Consider the following 17,298-nt stretch of genomic DNA (forward strand, 5'->3'; position numbering starts at 1 on the left):
CCTTCTTGCGGGCGGCCCCGTGCTGTCCTCACTCCAAGGAGGCGCTGCAGGCGTATGTTTACACCACAAGCTGAGGTTATTTAGCAAGCGTCTATTTAGAAGAAACTCTGTGGCTGCAAGCCGCGCCGTTTACCCGCCGCCAGCACAGGTGGGAACCCCGGCGCATTTTCGCCGGTGATTTCTGACCGGAGCACAGGTCTAGCGTCACTGCTAAAGTCTAGTTGAATGACCTTTCGGCGTCAGTAGAACATACGCTTGCAGCGCCGCCTCTACCGAACGGTCTCTCCATCGACTAGCACTAGGCACCTGACGTTCAGGAACGGTGGACGAGCCCTACTGCGCATGCGCCAACTAGACATCAAAAAACAAAGAAAGCGACTTTTTTTTTTGCCGGATGTGACGTCATAATTAAAAAAAATGGCAGCTGTTGTACGTTTACTTTGCTGCGATCTTCTCGGCGTGATTTTTGTCTGCCGTTGCAGCGGTGCATGGGTGTTCGGCTTGCGATTGTGATAAGGGCGCTCTCAAAGAACTTCTGGACAGCGCTCACGGTGGTGTGCAGCGTGTGATTGAGACGCTGAGTGTGTGCGGCCGCCTTATTTGCGCGTAGTGCGTTACGACGGTGAACACGGGCGTTCTGCATAAGTTGTGCCGCCTCGATTTGCGAGAGTGATGAGTGCGCTCGCGACAAGCTTCTGCGCTGCATTTTATTAGAGCACCGTGTTGAGGCCGCTGGGCGTTTCGTCTCCGATGTGCGAGTGCGCGTATGCCTTCAACATCAAACGGCGGTGCTATCATGGCCAGCCGCGAACGATCGTTCGCACGAAACTCTTGTCGCTCACCACACGGTCATTGACTAAGAAATATCAAGACAAGACTATTGCGACCGGCCAGCCACGAGCGATCGTTCGCACGAAACTATTGTCGCTCACCACACGGTCGTTGACTAAGAAATAACAAGACTATTCCGACCTACAGGCTACAAAGGTGATTCCTGCGCGTCGCTTTGGTTCGTCGAACCCCGTGTCTTGTAATCGCTGCGTGCTGTCATAAGCTCTTGACATTATATTCAGGAGGTCATGGTCCTGCTGCATATTCTTAAATCATTACAGAGGACTCTTGGCGCGCAGAAATGAAAAGTTTGTAATTATCCACGTTAGTTTCGTTGGTCTCCAGAGGGTTGCTTTCCTGGCGAGCGTATTGATGCGTATATCGCGGTATGGGAGCTGTACAAATGTGTTGACGGATGTGGACGGGCACACTTTGTAGCTGTTCTTGGGGCGCTGGATATACGAGGAGTTCAAGGGTGTCTCGTCTGGTAGGTGGTTGAGGCGGGAGGTTTGGGAGTGATGGTAAGCTTCGTGCAGTTTATCTAAGGTATTATGTACTTCCAGTTCGACCAACTTGCACGTGGGTGTCGAGAGGGCACTGTTCGGTCCGTGAAAATATTTATTTCGCCCACCACCATATTTGGTGCCCGTTTGTGCTTCTGCGATCAGCCTTCGTCGTGTTCTGCTTGAGCGTACACAGTGACAAAGTTTGATAACCGTAGCGGGACCCCGCACGACATGCGGCAGTGGGCCAAATTAACATTCTCAAATGCTATTTCCATAACACTGTTGGACACGAATTCTTGTAACTTTGTTATTCCTGTGGCTACACAGCCCGTCACCATGATGCACAGCATATACTGAAAGTCACGTAGTTTGTTGTTCCTATTTCAATGTATCTTGATGGTACATAGGGCAGACAAGGCCCTAACAGGCGGTGGTGGGAGCATGCCGCATTGGTGACGACTTGAACAGAAACCGATTTGGTACTCCACTCCAAGACTCAATGCACGCCAGGTGGCTGCATGCCAGAATTTGATACGACGAGAGTGCTGAAGTTGTATGGCACAAAACAGGAACGAGAAATCTTTGAGGCCTATGTGATAAAGGTGGGAGACAGATGCACTATAGAATACTGAATAATTAGTGTGAAGTGTGCAGCAGCTGTAATTGCTTTTTATACATGTGGTGTTAAAGCAGTGTCACATGAGGGTTTTGTTTACTTTGTAATCACTCTCAGAGGGAAATGAAGCTTCGTTGATGAAGCTTTCCTCTATCCTTTCCTTGAGTCATGCCTGACATTTGACCAAAATTTCCAAGATGAAGTCTCAACTAACCTGCATAGCCACCTTCATTCAGTTCACTGTTTTGATGCATATTTAAGCACAAAACCCTGGGACGTCTGCCATTAATCACTCATAAGAAACCCTTGATGCCCGCCACACTCACCACTACCACTTCCACAACTTTGCAAAAAACAGATGCAAGCATAGCCATGACAGATTCCACTGTGCTTCCCTGTAAGCATGTCCCTTTATCAAGAAGGATGCATCACACCTCAAATACACTACGACGCATACGAAAGCTAGTGATCATCTACCTCATCTGGACATCACGCCTTTCTACAAGGGAATGAGGCAGCACGCACTGCTGCCCTCAAATTTACAAGCCACGGATTCGTAGAAAGTAGAAAAGACCTGCCAGATTCCCTCACCAACCTCTTAAGTCCAAAGCCGTTTTACAGATGCCTACAAACCCACACATACTATAACACAACATATTACCCAACACGTGCCCCTATGAATGCCCACCCTGTAAAGGAAGGAAGGAGAGAGAGGGAGAGAACAAACACTTATTTATAAGTCCAGGTCCTAATTTGAAAGTTAAATTTACCGGATCTGCGTAGTACTCCTGAATGCGTGGTCCTAATTTGAAAGTTCAATTCACTGGATCCACGTAGTACTCCTGAATGCCCGTGCGGACCCGGTGCACGTGTTTGTAGAGAGCTTCCTGGGCAGCCTGATGTTCACTGTCGGTGGGGGAGACAGCCAGAGCTCCCAGGAAGTGATGAAAGTGAGGAATTGGGTAAGAGATGATGGGGTGAAGTCCCAATTAGAATGAGGGATGGATGGATAGGAAGACCACCTGGGGCAGGAAGGATGGCCAGGGCGCCGATAGATGCGGTGAAGAATGTGATGGGAGGGGAGTGAAGAGGTTTGAGCCTGTCGAATGAGGCACGCAGCCTCACGAGTTAGGCGGGAACTGGGGGGTGGGTACAGGGTGCGTGATAGGTGTTGAGTGTGTAATTTGTAATGGCGGGAAGCGCGGTGTTGAGTACAAACCGTCGGCGGGTGGTACAAGGTTGGCCAGGACATGGACGAACCCGGGAAAGGTACTCGGGTAAGCGCGTCTGCTAAGGCATTTCCGCACATGCCAGCGTGGCCAGGAACCCAAACCAGTGTGAAGCGTGGCCGAGGATTCGATGCAAGTATCGGAGTGATGAAATCAGTGGTGTGTGGGTGGGTCTCATGGTTAGCGAAATTACGAAGGGCTGACTGACAGTCGCAGAAGATATATACTGGCGTGGTGGTAGGAACATTAAGAGTAGCGTGCTCTATTGCAAGGGCAATGGCGTATTCTAGGAGGGAGGTCGAATCCGGTGGAGAAAGAAAGGAAAGCATAGCAGTGTCTAAAGAAGGGAGTAGGAGAAATGAAGCCATGCCCGTTGAGTTTGAGGGGATGTAGGAGATAGTACAGGGAAGACAGAGCGGTTAAGCATCCAATCAACTGCACCCAATGCTTATCAGCGATTTCAAATAAATGCGTCAAACTTGCATGAAACACCTTACTGCATTTTTAACTCCCATTCATGAAATTATTTGTGTAAATTATACACTTATACTGTAGCGTCCAGGCAGTATATTTGAAGGTGTGTGAACATTCGCAACTTAGAATACTGTGCGAGTACTTTTTGATATTCGATTTGCAGCTCTGTTTCAAATATTTGAAATTTACAAATAGTAGAGGAACGAATGTTTGCTCTATTTGAAGACGTGCAAACTTTAAAGCTTCACTACATGGTAAGACCTTGCGGGTTGGTTTTTCTGCATGACACCGAAGCCGTGCCAAAAGCCTAATGCAGAAGCCTTGCACCAAGCAAGTGTTCGCTAACTGTGGTGTATGTTAGGTCAAGTGCAACACTACGAAAGCAAAATTTATAATCTAAAATAGATTTCCTATAAATATAATAGCAGAAGTGAGAAATAAAACATTATTGCTGGGTTATTGGTGAGGTCCCACGGGCAACTAGCATGCCCAGCCTCCTTCCAATCATTGAGGAGACTGGGGGGGGGGGACTGCTGCCTATCATATTAAATATACCTAATATGCTTAGTGTGTTCACAGTATTTTGAGGAACCCATACTTCTTTATGACAATGTATGCAAAATTCTTTTTGCACTGATTTGCATGTCTATGTTTTATTTTCTCTGTTACATTAAATTTTTTGTATGTCAAGCGCAAGTACCTGAACAGAGATGTGTCTAGTTCTGACTGCCTAAGCTGTCTTTTTGGTGTAGTTATGTTTTATACACTCTAGAAACACCAAAAAAAAGATAGTGTGGTTTGAAAATATTCAATTCGCAGCCAGCTTTTACTGTTCGTATTCAAAAATATTTTATTGAATTTACAGCCAAGTTTAACTTGTATTCAATTCACAGACGCAAAGTTGATAATCACACACCTCTAAATATATATACAAAAGGTAAGTTGTCATTTGTAGTGACAAAAAACTCTCAGCTGCAGTGGCGTCGCTAAGGGGGGGGGGGTCCCTGGGCCCCGGGTACCAGCCACTCGGTTAAGTGCCACTTGTGCCCCTACAATGTGTAATGCTGACGTCGAAAACTGGAAGACAACTGTAACGAGACCGCAGCTTTGGCCTGTTCAATTTACGTCCCCACCAGTCTATTCAAATTTGTTTCCTGGTATAATGGAAGAAAGCGAGGAGAATTTTGGCATCCAGGAATGTCGCAGTAGTCGAGGATGGGTGCGACTTGAGGAGTTAATTGGCTGCAGGGTGAGTGGAGGCGAACAAGGAACGATTCCTGGAGAGGGGGTGCGTCGGTATACGACTGTGACGCTCGGAGGGGTGTAGCGAGCGAGCGAGCTTGCTTTTCAATGGGACGACAGGGGCCTAACAAAGCCCCTTCATCACATCCAGAGCCACTGTTTGGGCGGCGGACGAGATCAGTAGGGAAGAGAAGTGAAGGGGGAGGCATCCAAGCCTACGAGACTTTGGTCATGTGTCCTCAGCGGTTATTTATCTGGCTTTTTTTACGCACATGAGATGTTGTGTACGGGTCATGGTGAATGTTTAGCATTTTCTGGAGTCTTCGCAGTGACGCGTCGGCGACCGTGTACCCCGGTCCGGTTGTCATATTTTGTAAAAAAAAAAAATATGGGGAAGATTGAATCTTGAGGAAGCGGGGACTGATAATTAAAACGAAATGAAATAAGTGTGAAACATGCAATGAAGGTTGGTGCGGGGGAGCTAACTGTACAAATTAAGCCTGTGTTGGGAGGAGGGGCGCAAGTGGAAGAGGAGGGGTGGGAGCTCAGGTGTCCAACATTAGGCGAGACAAATGGGTTGTCGCGATTTCCCCTTGGTTGCACCAGATTCCTTCAGTGCTTGCACTAACCAACCAATTTGCGATTTAAGCAATCGCGAAGGATCTGATATCGGGTGTTGATAGCTCATATTTTTTATGTCGTTGACTTTCCTTCATCGTGCCCAGTGACGCAGCCAGCACATGGCAATTGTACGAAGATGGCATTATATGGAAGGGGCGTATCCCATGCGGCCCCATGTAATTAAACTAAAAGAACAACGGACGAGTAGCTTGTCGAACAAATTATGCAAGAAATAGAACAGTTATGTAGGCATTTATTTTATTTACCTAACTTTTAATCAGGTAAATCTATGTTTTTTTATTTCATTCCCCTGTAAGTTAAGAGCAATATAAATGAGTATCTGCGTTGCGCACATAAATAAAGCGGATAGCCGTGTGTTGATCTTCTTTCCATTTTATCATGGTTTTCGTGTGGCCGTCCCAAGGAGTTCTAAGTGAAGAAATATTTGAAGCTGATGACCTAAATATTTTGCTCTGGTAGGTTCATCTTTCAAGGTGGAGGGTGAGAAAAAAAAGGACAGGACAACGAATTAAGTGCATAAAAAAAAGATAAACACCAGGCACGTCACCCACTTTCCATCATTAGGCATTCGATCCGCTGAGTGCTCCCATCCCGGAATATGGTCGGGAGACCCCACCATAATTGAGGTGGGAGTGAGGGGCAGTTTCTGTGTTAGTGAAAGCGTTCTGCTGAGTGCTTTGTGAACATTACTAGAAAAAAAATGTTGAAGACTGTGCGACAAAGGACAGGACGCCCGGTGTTGTATACACGATTTTTGAGCTGAGTGCCCCTCCCCATGCATTGGGGAGGAAAAATCTACTGGAACGACTCAGGCAGCACAACGACGTCCGGCTGCAAAACTGTCGCCCAGTACTGCAAAACATCAGACCGCAAAAGAGACTTCGGTGAAACGCTCCAGAAGCGTGACCAACTGGCGGAAAAGATGCAAAGAACATAAATCCTTCCCTCCGAACCCTCCCACTTGTGTACATGCGGGCACCGCGCTCCACAGCGAGGCACTTTGTGAGTGACCGGCGCTACGACGCGACCCCAGTCACCCCTGAAAGAAGAGGGAATTTAGATGGGTCCCAAACGTCTTGTTCTTGGTTGTTACTTTTGGTTGGAGAGGGCGATATTATTTCCTCAGCTACTGGGAAAAGGTTGTTTCATCTAGGATCTGTCTTGAGTTACTCGAGTGTACAACGACGTCAATGAAATCATCACCAACACATCGGGATGGGCGCGACCGAACGGTTGTGAGCCAGCGTGTGGCGCTGATACACTCGGGCCCGTACGAATCTGATATTTTACTCAAGAGTTCTTTTTTTATCGCTTCGTAACCTCCTTCAATTCAGATTTCCTCCTCTGGCTGAATCACTGGTAAGCCCGAACCTGACATTTTATACTTTACACTGTGTTCGTTTTCCCAAGACGCCAATGTCAATTAACTTATTTGCAAATGTGTGGTAGAATCTTTTTACAACGTACGAAAGGAAACGACAACATTGTCGCAGACAAACATCCACACGACTAGCCGTGCACTGGCCGCTTAGACGACTCATGTACGGCCAGTCGTCTCTTTCAACGCTAAAAGTTCCCTTTCTATCTGCTTCCATTCTCAGTAATGACATAACCATAGAAATAAAGAGACCCGACAATGTATTTATTTCAAACGTACTGAAATTCTCACTTAGAGAAATTTCCAGCAGTTGCATGCTGCCACAGAGGCTGCCTTTAGTGACAAACGGGCAGGCGCAGGCAGTTATTCCCAATTTGTGGGGCGGCCGTTTCTTTCACATTGTACACCACTTTTCCTGCACAAACTTGGAAATAGCTTTTTTTATGTTCGGCTGTTGTTTATTTGCTGCGACAACTTCTATTTCTCCCCCAGCCTTCTTTCACCAGGCTCCGCCTGTAATCCTTCAAGCATAACTTGTTCAAGGTGTGTTCCTAGACACAGGAAAATTAATGCGAATGAAGCGACTATTTGTCTTGCATGTGTTGCCTTTAAACAGCCCTATCATTGCTGGCCACCCTCCTCCATGCCCACGGGACGTCTGCATGATTTAGTCGGCACAGCGGACTGCAAAGCTTTCTGAACGCCTCTGGCGACCACCTTATAGTGTCGTTTTCTGACGAGGCCCGAGACTCTATCACACCTCCATTGCTCTTGCAGGCATCCATTTGCTTGGTATCGACTGTAAGATGTGGTACTCTCACACTGCTGCATATCAGCCTTCACCTTTCCCCTACCCTACTTTGGTTTGGCGCATTACACCCTGTGCTGCTGCAAGTAGCTCTTGGCCACTCCTTTCTCGGCTGCTAATGGTGTTTTCGTGCTCGCGAGTGACACACCATGATGCTCCTTACTGTTAGGATTTTTATCGATGCCTAATTCAATGAAAAGGTCGGTGTTGTGTATCAAGATCTGCACCAGAGTCGTCGTCTGGGGTTCTCTAAACCAAGCTCGTGTAGCTATTATTGCCTAAATAACACACGGCTTCTTATTTTGCTGCTTACTTTTCTAATACTATATTGCCAGTTCTTTATAAATAACTACACATCAAGTATCCTGTGGCTTCATTTCGCATCGCATGTCACATATTATGCATGCTTGCATCGACGTTTCGAAGCCCATGCATTAAGTAGCTGTAAAAAGTTTTTTTTACATTGGTATCCAAATGAAAGACACAAAATTTGTCGAGACCAATTGCTCTTGTTGCGCGATGAGAGCAATGCCGAGTGACAAGAGTGACAGAAATCGCTTTTGGTAGCTCCAGTCGCAAGTGTGAACCAGCCTTCATATGCTAACAATAGAAGACATTAATATTATCAATAATAACAATAACACTAGTTTTATTATTAATAATTGTTTTGTATAAGTGAGGGGGAGACAAATTTTCTGGGCCCTGGGTGCAAGTTTACCCAGCAACGTCACTGCTCAGCTGCCATTGCCATCACTGCTAGAGAGAGAAAACTGACAAGCAAAACCTCATCCCTGACTAATTTCAGTTTTAAGTTGTAGTGGTACTTTTGTGCTGTTCGACAAGCAATAACTTATTTGCGGTAAGATTGCTGCAGACAAGTCCTCAGTCACGCTAAACACAGAAGAAATGAACTTGAAAGCATTGCACATCATAAGATCTGTTCCTAAAAGTACCAACTGAAGTACCATATTGTTCTTCGGCATGTGACAGCAGACATCAAGGACATAATGGGTGAACTGTCCAGCATCTGTTGAATGCATGGCATTATACCAGCTTGAACGTGCCTTAGAAGGGATAATTTTAAAACGGTAACTTGAGAGGGGCCACGAAAAAAAAATGCTTTGGCACCAGGGCTAAGTGCAACTAGTTAATATTTTCTCATTCACTACTTGAGGCCTGGATGTATATTATTAAGTCTTGGTTCCTGGTAACAACAACAACAAAAAAAACCTTTGTCCTGTGCGCAGCCCTACCTCCCACCGGGCTGCATGTCCTATTATCATCAACAAAGGGATTAGCAGACAGATCATGGTAGTTACTACACCTTCGCAATGGTGAACATTACCTGCCTGCCTCACGACTCCCAACACACAACTATACCTTCGCACAGGTTAACTCCGTTGTACTGTGACAAAAACACAGCCCTGTGGTCTACGTAGAAGTGGTCTACGTTTGCAGTGGCTAGCTTGGTTACGATGGGAGCGGTCATGCGCCATCCAAGGAGGTTGGCGCCATCCCAGTGCCCTCGTCTGACCAGCGTTGCTGCCTCTCGCCACGGCACGTAGGCGGCGAAACGCCCAGCGGCCTCAACACGGCGCTCTATTAAAACACAGTGCAGAAGTTTGACGGGAACGCACTCATCACTGTCGTAAATCGAGGCGGCAGAACTGATGCAGAGCGCCCGTGGTCACCGTCGCAACACGACGGTCGTGGTCGCAACGTACTACGCGAAAATTAGGCAGTCGCACACACTCAGCGTCCCGATCACACGCTGCACACGACCGTAAGTGCTCTCCAGAAGTTCTTCGAGAGCACCTTCATCACAATCGTGAGTCAAACACCTATGCACCGCTGCAACGGCAGGCAAAAATCACGACGAGAAGAGCGCAGCGAAATAACCGCGCAACAGCTGCCATTTTTTTTTAAACCATGACGTCACATCCGGTAAAAAAAAAAAGTCGCTTTCTTTGTTTTTTGTTGTCTAGTTGGCGCATGCGCAGTAATGCTCGTCCACCGTTCCTGAACGTCAGGTGCACTAGGCACGACTCTCCACCTGACGTTCAGGAACGGTGGACGAGCCCTGCTGCGCATGCGCCAACTAGACATCAAGAAACAAAGAAAGCGGCTTTTTTTTTGCCGGATGTGACGTCATTGTTTTAAAGAAATGGCAGCTGTTGTACAATCCTCCCTGTTCTGTGGTTGTACTATGGTCCCTAGAAATATGTGCTAGTCTGCCGTCCGCCAGCCGCGAAGGGGGCTACTCCGTGATGCATGCAGCGGCGGCGCTGCAGTCAATCGGAGCGCGGTGGCCGGCCGGCGCGATGGCCTGCGGCGACGGCGCTCTGCCGTGCCGCTACTGCCTTCGTAGTTCTGCCCTATTTCTGGGCGGGCTCAGCCCATTTTAACTGCCCCTTTTCGAACCCTATCCGTTCCTGTCGACAAACCAGATTAGCCAAATAAGTTGGTTCTTACCAGTACGAAGAGTTTTAACCGAAGCGTGAAGTGAGAGGAGTACGTTTTCCCGTATTATGAAGGATCGAGCCTAGTAAAAACCGCGGAATCGTGACGCTACGCTAGCCCCCGAGTATGTGTCGAACCGATTTCGAGACATACTCGGGGGATTCGGGAACAGTGCCGGCACGGCATCGTTTTCCAGCTTGGAAACGTCATACGGGACTTCAGCTACATTACCAAGCAAACAACCGTTCTTTGTGAATACCCCCGCCGTTGTTAACTGATGGATTCGTCAGCGCGTGAAAATGTGTGTGTGTGGTGTGTCGGCGCTCCGCTTTTTTGTATGGCTCTTTGGAACCGTCTTTCTTTGCAAGTTTCCCAAGGTGTTGTCCCCTGTACGTGTATGTAAATAAAGCAGCTCGAACCGGTGCCTTCTGACCTTTCGCATCGTTGATCTGGAGGCCCTAAAGCGCACGTCTTCGTGGCCCCCTCAGTAACATCCAGTCAACTGGGAATCTGTTAAATGTAAATGCCGAATAAAAAAAGTTTTATCACCTTCAGTCATCAGATACAGTGATTTATCCATAACTCGAACTCGGATATCTCGAAATATCGGTTAAGTCGAAAGTTTTTTTTTTTTTTTTTTGCCGTGCATATACTTGTCATAGCCTACATTTTCCAACATTTGCCTCGAAACGTCTTTTCGGGGATCAGGGATATCTCGAAATGTTGACAAAGAGGACACAATGCAACATCCGCTGCAGGCAGCTGATAAGCTCTCGGTAGCTCCCATTACGCGCCGAACACCGTCGCGAACGGCAAATTTGCGCGTGGTACGCACTGTGCGCGGCCGATGTCCCGTTAGCGGAGTGCTGTCCGACGCCTATATCGTTGATATAGCTGGAGAAGACGGTTCTGATCATGTGGACGACGACGTGTCTCAAGAAGTGCCAAAAACGGCAGGAACAAGAAAAACATATGCTTTGCCTGTTTCACAGAAAGATAGAATTTAGCGTTGGCGACCAACAGTTGATGCGGCATTGAGAAGCTCGAGAACACTTTTTTGGGACCAGACGCGAACGCGAAACAGGCGAGCATCACGCAGTTCTTTTTCCGCCATACCTACAAAAATTGTTTTTTTCTGAAAATTATTTTGCCTGTATTCCGGAAGCTTCCCTGTGCATTGGAGCGTTTGTTACCAGCACTAGCTCTTATTCCAGTGATCTGGCCATAATTTTTCGCATTTCGCTTAACCCACACTCCACTTACGTCGAAATAAAAAAAAAATTGGGTACTATCAAACCTCTTTTGCGTGCCTGTAATTTTGGTGAATACCAGGACTTGAAACATCCGCCAGCATTGGGTACGTGAAACTGATTTTTAATAACACCCGGCTGCAAATCAGTAACTTTGCTTGCATTCCTCATTGCACAGGATTGTGTTGTTTGAAACCAAGGAGTAAAAATATTGAGGTTTATTTATACCGTCATGACCATATATACCTTGCGTTATCCATCCTCCCCCCGCACTCTGCCCAAAGTATATAGGGACAAGTTTTTGCTGGCACAACATTTTACTCAAGCTTTCGCTTTTCTTCTTGTCAGCCTACCAGCCGGCTGCGTGCTTGTCGCCGTCAATGACATTCGGGAATAACCCGGTAGTTTCGATGTGGAATAAACGCAGCTTCTGGTGCCGCAGGGAGCTCTTTTTGAACGGGATCTCACTGTCTGAACATTGCTTTAAAAAATCATACACCCCTCTGTCTAACGACGAAGATGGTTGAACGCGAAGCTTTCTTGTGAGCGATTCCTTGTCGTTTGAGTTTTGACTTTGACTCATTGAGCTTTGACTTTGACTCGCACGCATTTTGTACTTATGATCGTACCGGATTTGACATCGACCCTTTGCCCTTTGATTTCACGCGAAGAAAGCTTCGTGTTCAACCATCGTTGCGGAGTGGAGGAGTGGATAATTTTTCTGACTAATTACATGTGCACGTCCATACACTCCTCTCCAAATCCAAACTGCTTCGACCATGTTGGAATTGCTCAAGGAGATAGACGTCGGCTTCATAACGTGATGGAGCCAGCTTCGATTCTTACCACGGGAAGCGTTTTTTTCATCCCACTTTACTCACAAACATCACCGTCGTCAGAGACAGTTGGCTTTCCTGCCGTGCTTTTTCGAGGCGACATAGGCCATTGAGTGACACATATAAACCTTCACTTTAATAATGGTTCTAGCGGTGGCAGCGAAACGGCTACGCTGGTTGCTGCGGTTTCATCCTTCGGTCTCGCTCGCGAAATTCAGCGGCCGCAAAGAGGCTCTGTAGCCCAATTCGCAAAAAATTCGGGGTGTGAAACTAAAAGGTCTTATAGTACTATCGTACCTTCAATTGTGAGCTGATGTACCTCCTGCCATTCGATTTCACCGCTCTAAGTGGCCGACAAACACCGATGCGCGCTCGCGCTCCGCGGCAGTAGCGCGCGGCACAGGCCGTCCTGCGGCCGCTCTCGCTCCGCCGCTCGGGCGCTCCGATTGCTGGCAGCGCCCTCTGCGCAGCGCTGTGCGTGCATCAGCGGCGCGGACACGCCTTCCCATAGAGAAAGCGCGCGGACGGCAGACTAGCAAATATTTCTAGGGACCATAGTTGTACGGTTACCTTGCTGCCTCCATGCCTTGCTGCGATCTTCTTGCCGTGATTTTTGCCTGCCGTTGCAGCGGTGCATAGGTGTTCGGCTTGCGATTGTGATAAGGGCGCTCTCGAAGAACTTCTGGAGAGCACTCACGGTGGTGTGCAGCGTGTGATTGAGACGCTGAGTGTGTGCGGCCGCCTTATTTGCGCGTAGTGCGTTACGACGGTGAACACGGGCGTTCTGCATCAGTTGTGCCGCCTCGATTTGCGAGAGTGATGAGTGCGCTCGCGACAAGCTTCTGCGCTGCATTTCATTAGAGCACCGTGTTGAGGCCGCTGGGCGTTTCGTCTCCGACGTGCGAGTGCGCGTATGCCTTCAACATCAAACGGCGGTGCTATCATGGCCAGCCACGAACGATCGTTCGCACGAAACTCTCACCACACGGTCATTGACTAAGAAATATCAAGACAAGACTATTGCGACCGGCCAGCCACGAACGATCGTTCGCACGAAACTCTTGTCGCTCACCACACGGGCGTTGACTAAGAAATAACAAGACAAGACTATTGCGACCTACAAAGGTGATTCCTGCGCGTCGCTTTGGTTCGTCGAACCCCGTGTCTTGTAATCGCTGCGTGCTGTCATAAGCTCCGGGACATAATATTCAGGAGGTCATGGTCCTGCTGCATATTCTTGTTAAATCATTGCAGAGGACTCTTTGCGCACAGAAATGAAAAGTTTGTAATTATCCACGCTAGTTTCGTTGGCCTCCAGAGGGTTAATTGCTTTCCTGACGAGCGTATTGATGCGTATATCGCGGTATGGGAGCTGTACAAATGTGTTGACGGATGTGGACGGGCACTTGTAGCTGTTCTTGGGGCGCTGGATATACGAGGAGTTCAAGGGTGTCTCGTCTGGTAGGTGGTTGAGGCGGGAGGTTTGGGAGTGATGGTAAGCTTCGTGCAGTTTATCTAAGGTATTATGTACTTCCAGTTCGACCAACTTGCACGTGGGTGTCGAGAGGGCACTGTTCGGTCTGTGAAAATATTTATTTCGCCCACCACCATATTTGGTGCCCGTTTGTGCTCCTGCGATCAGCCTTCGTCGTGTTCTGCTTGATCCTACACAGTGACAAAGTTTGATAACCGTAGCAGAACCCCGCACGACATGCGGCAGTGGGCCAAATTAACATTCTCAAATGCTATTTCCATAACACTGTTGGACACAAATTCTTGTAACTTTGTTCCTCCTGTGGCTACACAGCCCGTCACCATGATGCGCAGCATATACTGGAAGTCACGTAGTTTGTTATTTCTATTTCAATGTATCGTGATGGTACATAGGGCAGACAAGGCCCTAACAGGCGGTGGTGAAGTCTCAGACGGTGGTGAAGATGAAGTCTCAACTAGCCTGCGTAGCCACCTTCATTCAGTTCACTGTTTTGATGCATATTTAAGCACAAAAAACCCTGGGACGTCTGCCATTAATCACTCATAAGAAACCCTTGATGCCCGCCACACTCACTACTACCACTTCCACAACTTTGCAAAAAACAGATGCAAGCACAGCCATGGCAGATTCCACCGTGCTTCCCAGTAAGCATGTCCCTTTATCAAGAAGGATGCATCACACCTCAAATACACTGACGCATGCAAAAGCTAGTGATCATCTACCTCATCTGGACATCACGCCCTTCTACTAGGGAATGAGGCGGCACGCACTGCTGCCCTCAAATTTACTAGCCACGGATTCGTAGAAAGCAGAAAAGACCTGCCGGATTCCCTCACCAACCTCTCAGTCCAAAGCCGTTGTACAGATGCCTACAAACCCACACATACTACAACACAACATATTACCCAACACGTGCCCCTATGAATGCCCACCCTGTAGAGGAAGGAAGGAGAGAGGGAGAGAAAGAGAGAACAAACACTTATTTCCAAGTCCAGGTCCTAATTTTGAAAGTTCAATTTACCGGATCCACGTAGTACTTCTGAATGCCTGGTCCTAATTTGAAAGTTCAATTCACCGGGTCCACGTAGTACTCCTGAATGCCTGTGCGGATCCGGTGCACGTGTTTGTAGAGAGCTTCCTGGGCAGCCTGGATGTTCACTGTCGGCGGGGGAGACAGCCAGAGCTCCCAGGAAGTGATGAAAGTGAGGGATTGGGTAAGAGATGGTGGGGTGAAGTCCCAATAAGAATGAGGGATGAATGGGTAGGAAGAACAGGTGGGACAGGAAGGATGGCCAGGGTGCCGATAGATGCGGTGAAGAATATGATGGGAGGGGAGTGAAAAGGTTTGAGCCTGTCGAGTGAGGCACGCAGCCTCACGAGTTAGATGGGAACTGGGGGGTAGGTACAGGGTGCGTGATAGGCGTTGGGCGTGTAATTGGTAAAGGTGGGAAGCGCAGTGTTGAGTACGAACCGTTGGCGGGTGGTACAAGGTTGGCCAGGACATGGGCGAACCCGGGAAAGGTACTCGAGTGAGCGCGTCTGCTAAGGCGTTTCTGCACATGCCAGCGTGGCCAGCAATTCAAACCACTGTGAAGCGTGGCCGAGGATTCGATGCAAGTATCGGAGTGACGAAATCAGTGGTGTGTGGGTGGGTCTCATGGTTAGCGAAATTACGAAAGGCTGACTGACAGTCGGAGAAGATATATACTGGCGCGGTGGTAGGAACGCTAAGAGTAGCGTGCTCTATTGCAGGGGCAATGGCGTATTCTTCGAGGGAGGTCGAATCCGGCGGAGAAAGAAAGGAAAGCATAGCAGTGTCTAAAGAAGGGAGTAGGAGAAATGAAGCCATGCCCGTTGAGTTTGAGGGGATGTACGAGATAGTACAGGGAAGATAGAGCGGTTAATCATCCAATCAACTGCACCCAATGCTTATCAGTGATTTCAAATAAATGCGTCAAACTTGCATGAAACACCTTACTGCATTTTTAACTATCGTTCATGAAATTATTTGTGTAAAGTAAACACTTATACTGAAGTGACCAGGCAGTATATTTGTAGGTGTGTGAGCATTCGCAACTTAGAATACTGTGCGAGTACTTTTTGATATTCGATTTGCAGCTCTGTTTCAAATATTTGAATTTTTGCTCTATCTGAAGACGTGCAAACTTTCAAGCTTCACTACATGGTAAGACCTCGCGGGTTGGTTTTTCTGCATGACACCGAAGCCATGCCAAAAGCCTAATGCAGAAGCCTTGCACCAAGCAAGTGTTCGCTAATTGTGGTGTATGTTAGGTCCAGTGAAACACTACGAAAGAAAAATTTATAATCTAAAATAGGTTTCCTATAAATATAATAGCAGAAGTGAGAAATAAAATGTTATTGCTGGCTTGTTGGTGAGGTCCCACCAGCAACTAGCATGCCCAGCCTCCTTTCAATCATTGAGGAGAGTGGGGGGACTGATGCCTATCACATTAAATATACCTAATATGCTTACTGTGTTCACAGTATTTTGAGGAACCCATATTTCTTTACCTCAATGTATGCAAAATTCTTGTTGCACTGGTTTCCATGTCTGTTTTATTTTCTCTGTTACATTAAATTTTTTGTATGTCAAGCGCAAGTACCTGAACAGAGCTGTGTCTATTTCTGACTGCCTAAGCTGTCTTTTTTGGTGTAGTTATGTTTTATACACTCTAGAAACACCAAAACAAAGATAGTGTGGTTTGATAATATTCAATTCGCAGCCAGCTTTTACTATTCGTATTCAAAAATATTTTATTGACTTCAGAGCCAAGTTTAACTTGTATTCAATTCACAGACGCAAAGTTGATAATCACACACCTCTAAATATATATACAAAAGGTAAGTTGTCGTTTGTAGTGACAAAAAACACTCAGCTGCAGTGGCGTTGCTAAGGGGGGGCCGGGGGTCCTTGGGCCCCGGGTACCAGCCCCTCGGTAAGGAGGGGGGGGCCACTTGTGCCCCTACAATGTGTAATGCTGACGTTGAAAACTGGAAGACAACTGTAACGAGACCACAGCTTTGGCCTGTTCAATTTACGTCCCCACCAGTCTATTCAAATTTGTTTCCTGGTACAATGGAAGAAAGCGAGGAGAATTTTGGCATCCAGGAATGTCGCGGTAGTCGAGGATGGGTGTGGCTTGAGGAGTTAATTGGCTGCAGGGTGAGCGGAGGCGAACAAGGAACGATTCCTGGAGAGGGGGTGCGTCGGTATACGACTGCGACGCTTGGAGGGGTGTAGCGAGCGAGCTTGCTTTTCAATGCCTGGACGACAGGGGCCTAACAAAGCCCCTTCATCACGTCCAGAACCACTGTTGGGGTGGTGGACGAGATCAGTAGGCAAGAGGAGTGAAGGGGGAGGCATCCAAGCCTACGAGACTTTGGTCATGTGTCCTCGGTGGTTATTTATGTGGCTTTTTTTACGCACATGAGATGTTGTGTACGGGTCATGGTGAATGTTTAGCATTTTCTGGAGTCTTCGCAGTGACGCATTGGAGCTAGACCATGTAC

At 47.6% G+C, this 17,298-nt stretch overlaps 1 protein-coding gene across 1 annotated transcript in view; it reads right to left on the minus strand.

Annotated features, from left to right (window-relative positions):
* LOC144158352 (uncharacterized) overlaps nt 1-17,298 on the minus strand; it is a 246,877-nt gene that overhangs the window by 194,878 nt on the left and 34,701 nt on the right. The window lies entirely within an intron of this gene.

This window comes from Haemaphysalis longicornis, unplaced genomic scaffold, assembly GCF_048455015.1.
Source record: "Haemaphysalis longicornis isolate Haplotype H1 unplaced genomic scaffold, Haemaphysalis longicornis Haplotype H1 scaffold_10, whole genome shotgun sequence".
Taxonomy (NCBI): domain Eukaryota; kingdom Metazoa; phylum Arthropoda; class Arachnida; order Ixodida; family Ixodidae; genus Haemaphysalis; species Haemaphysalis longicornis.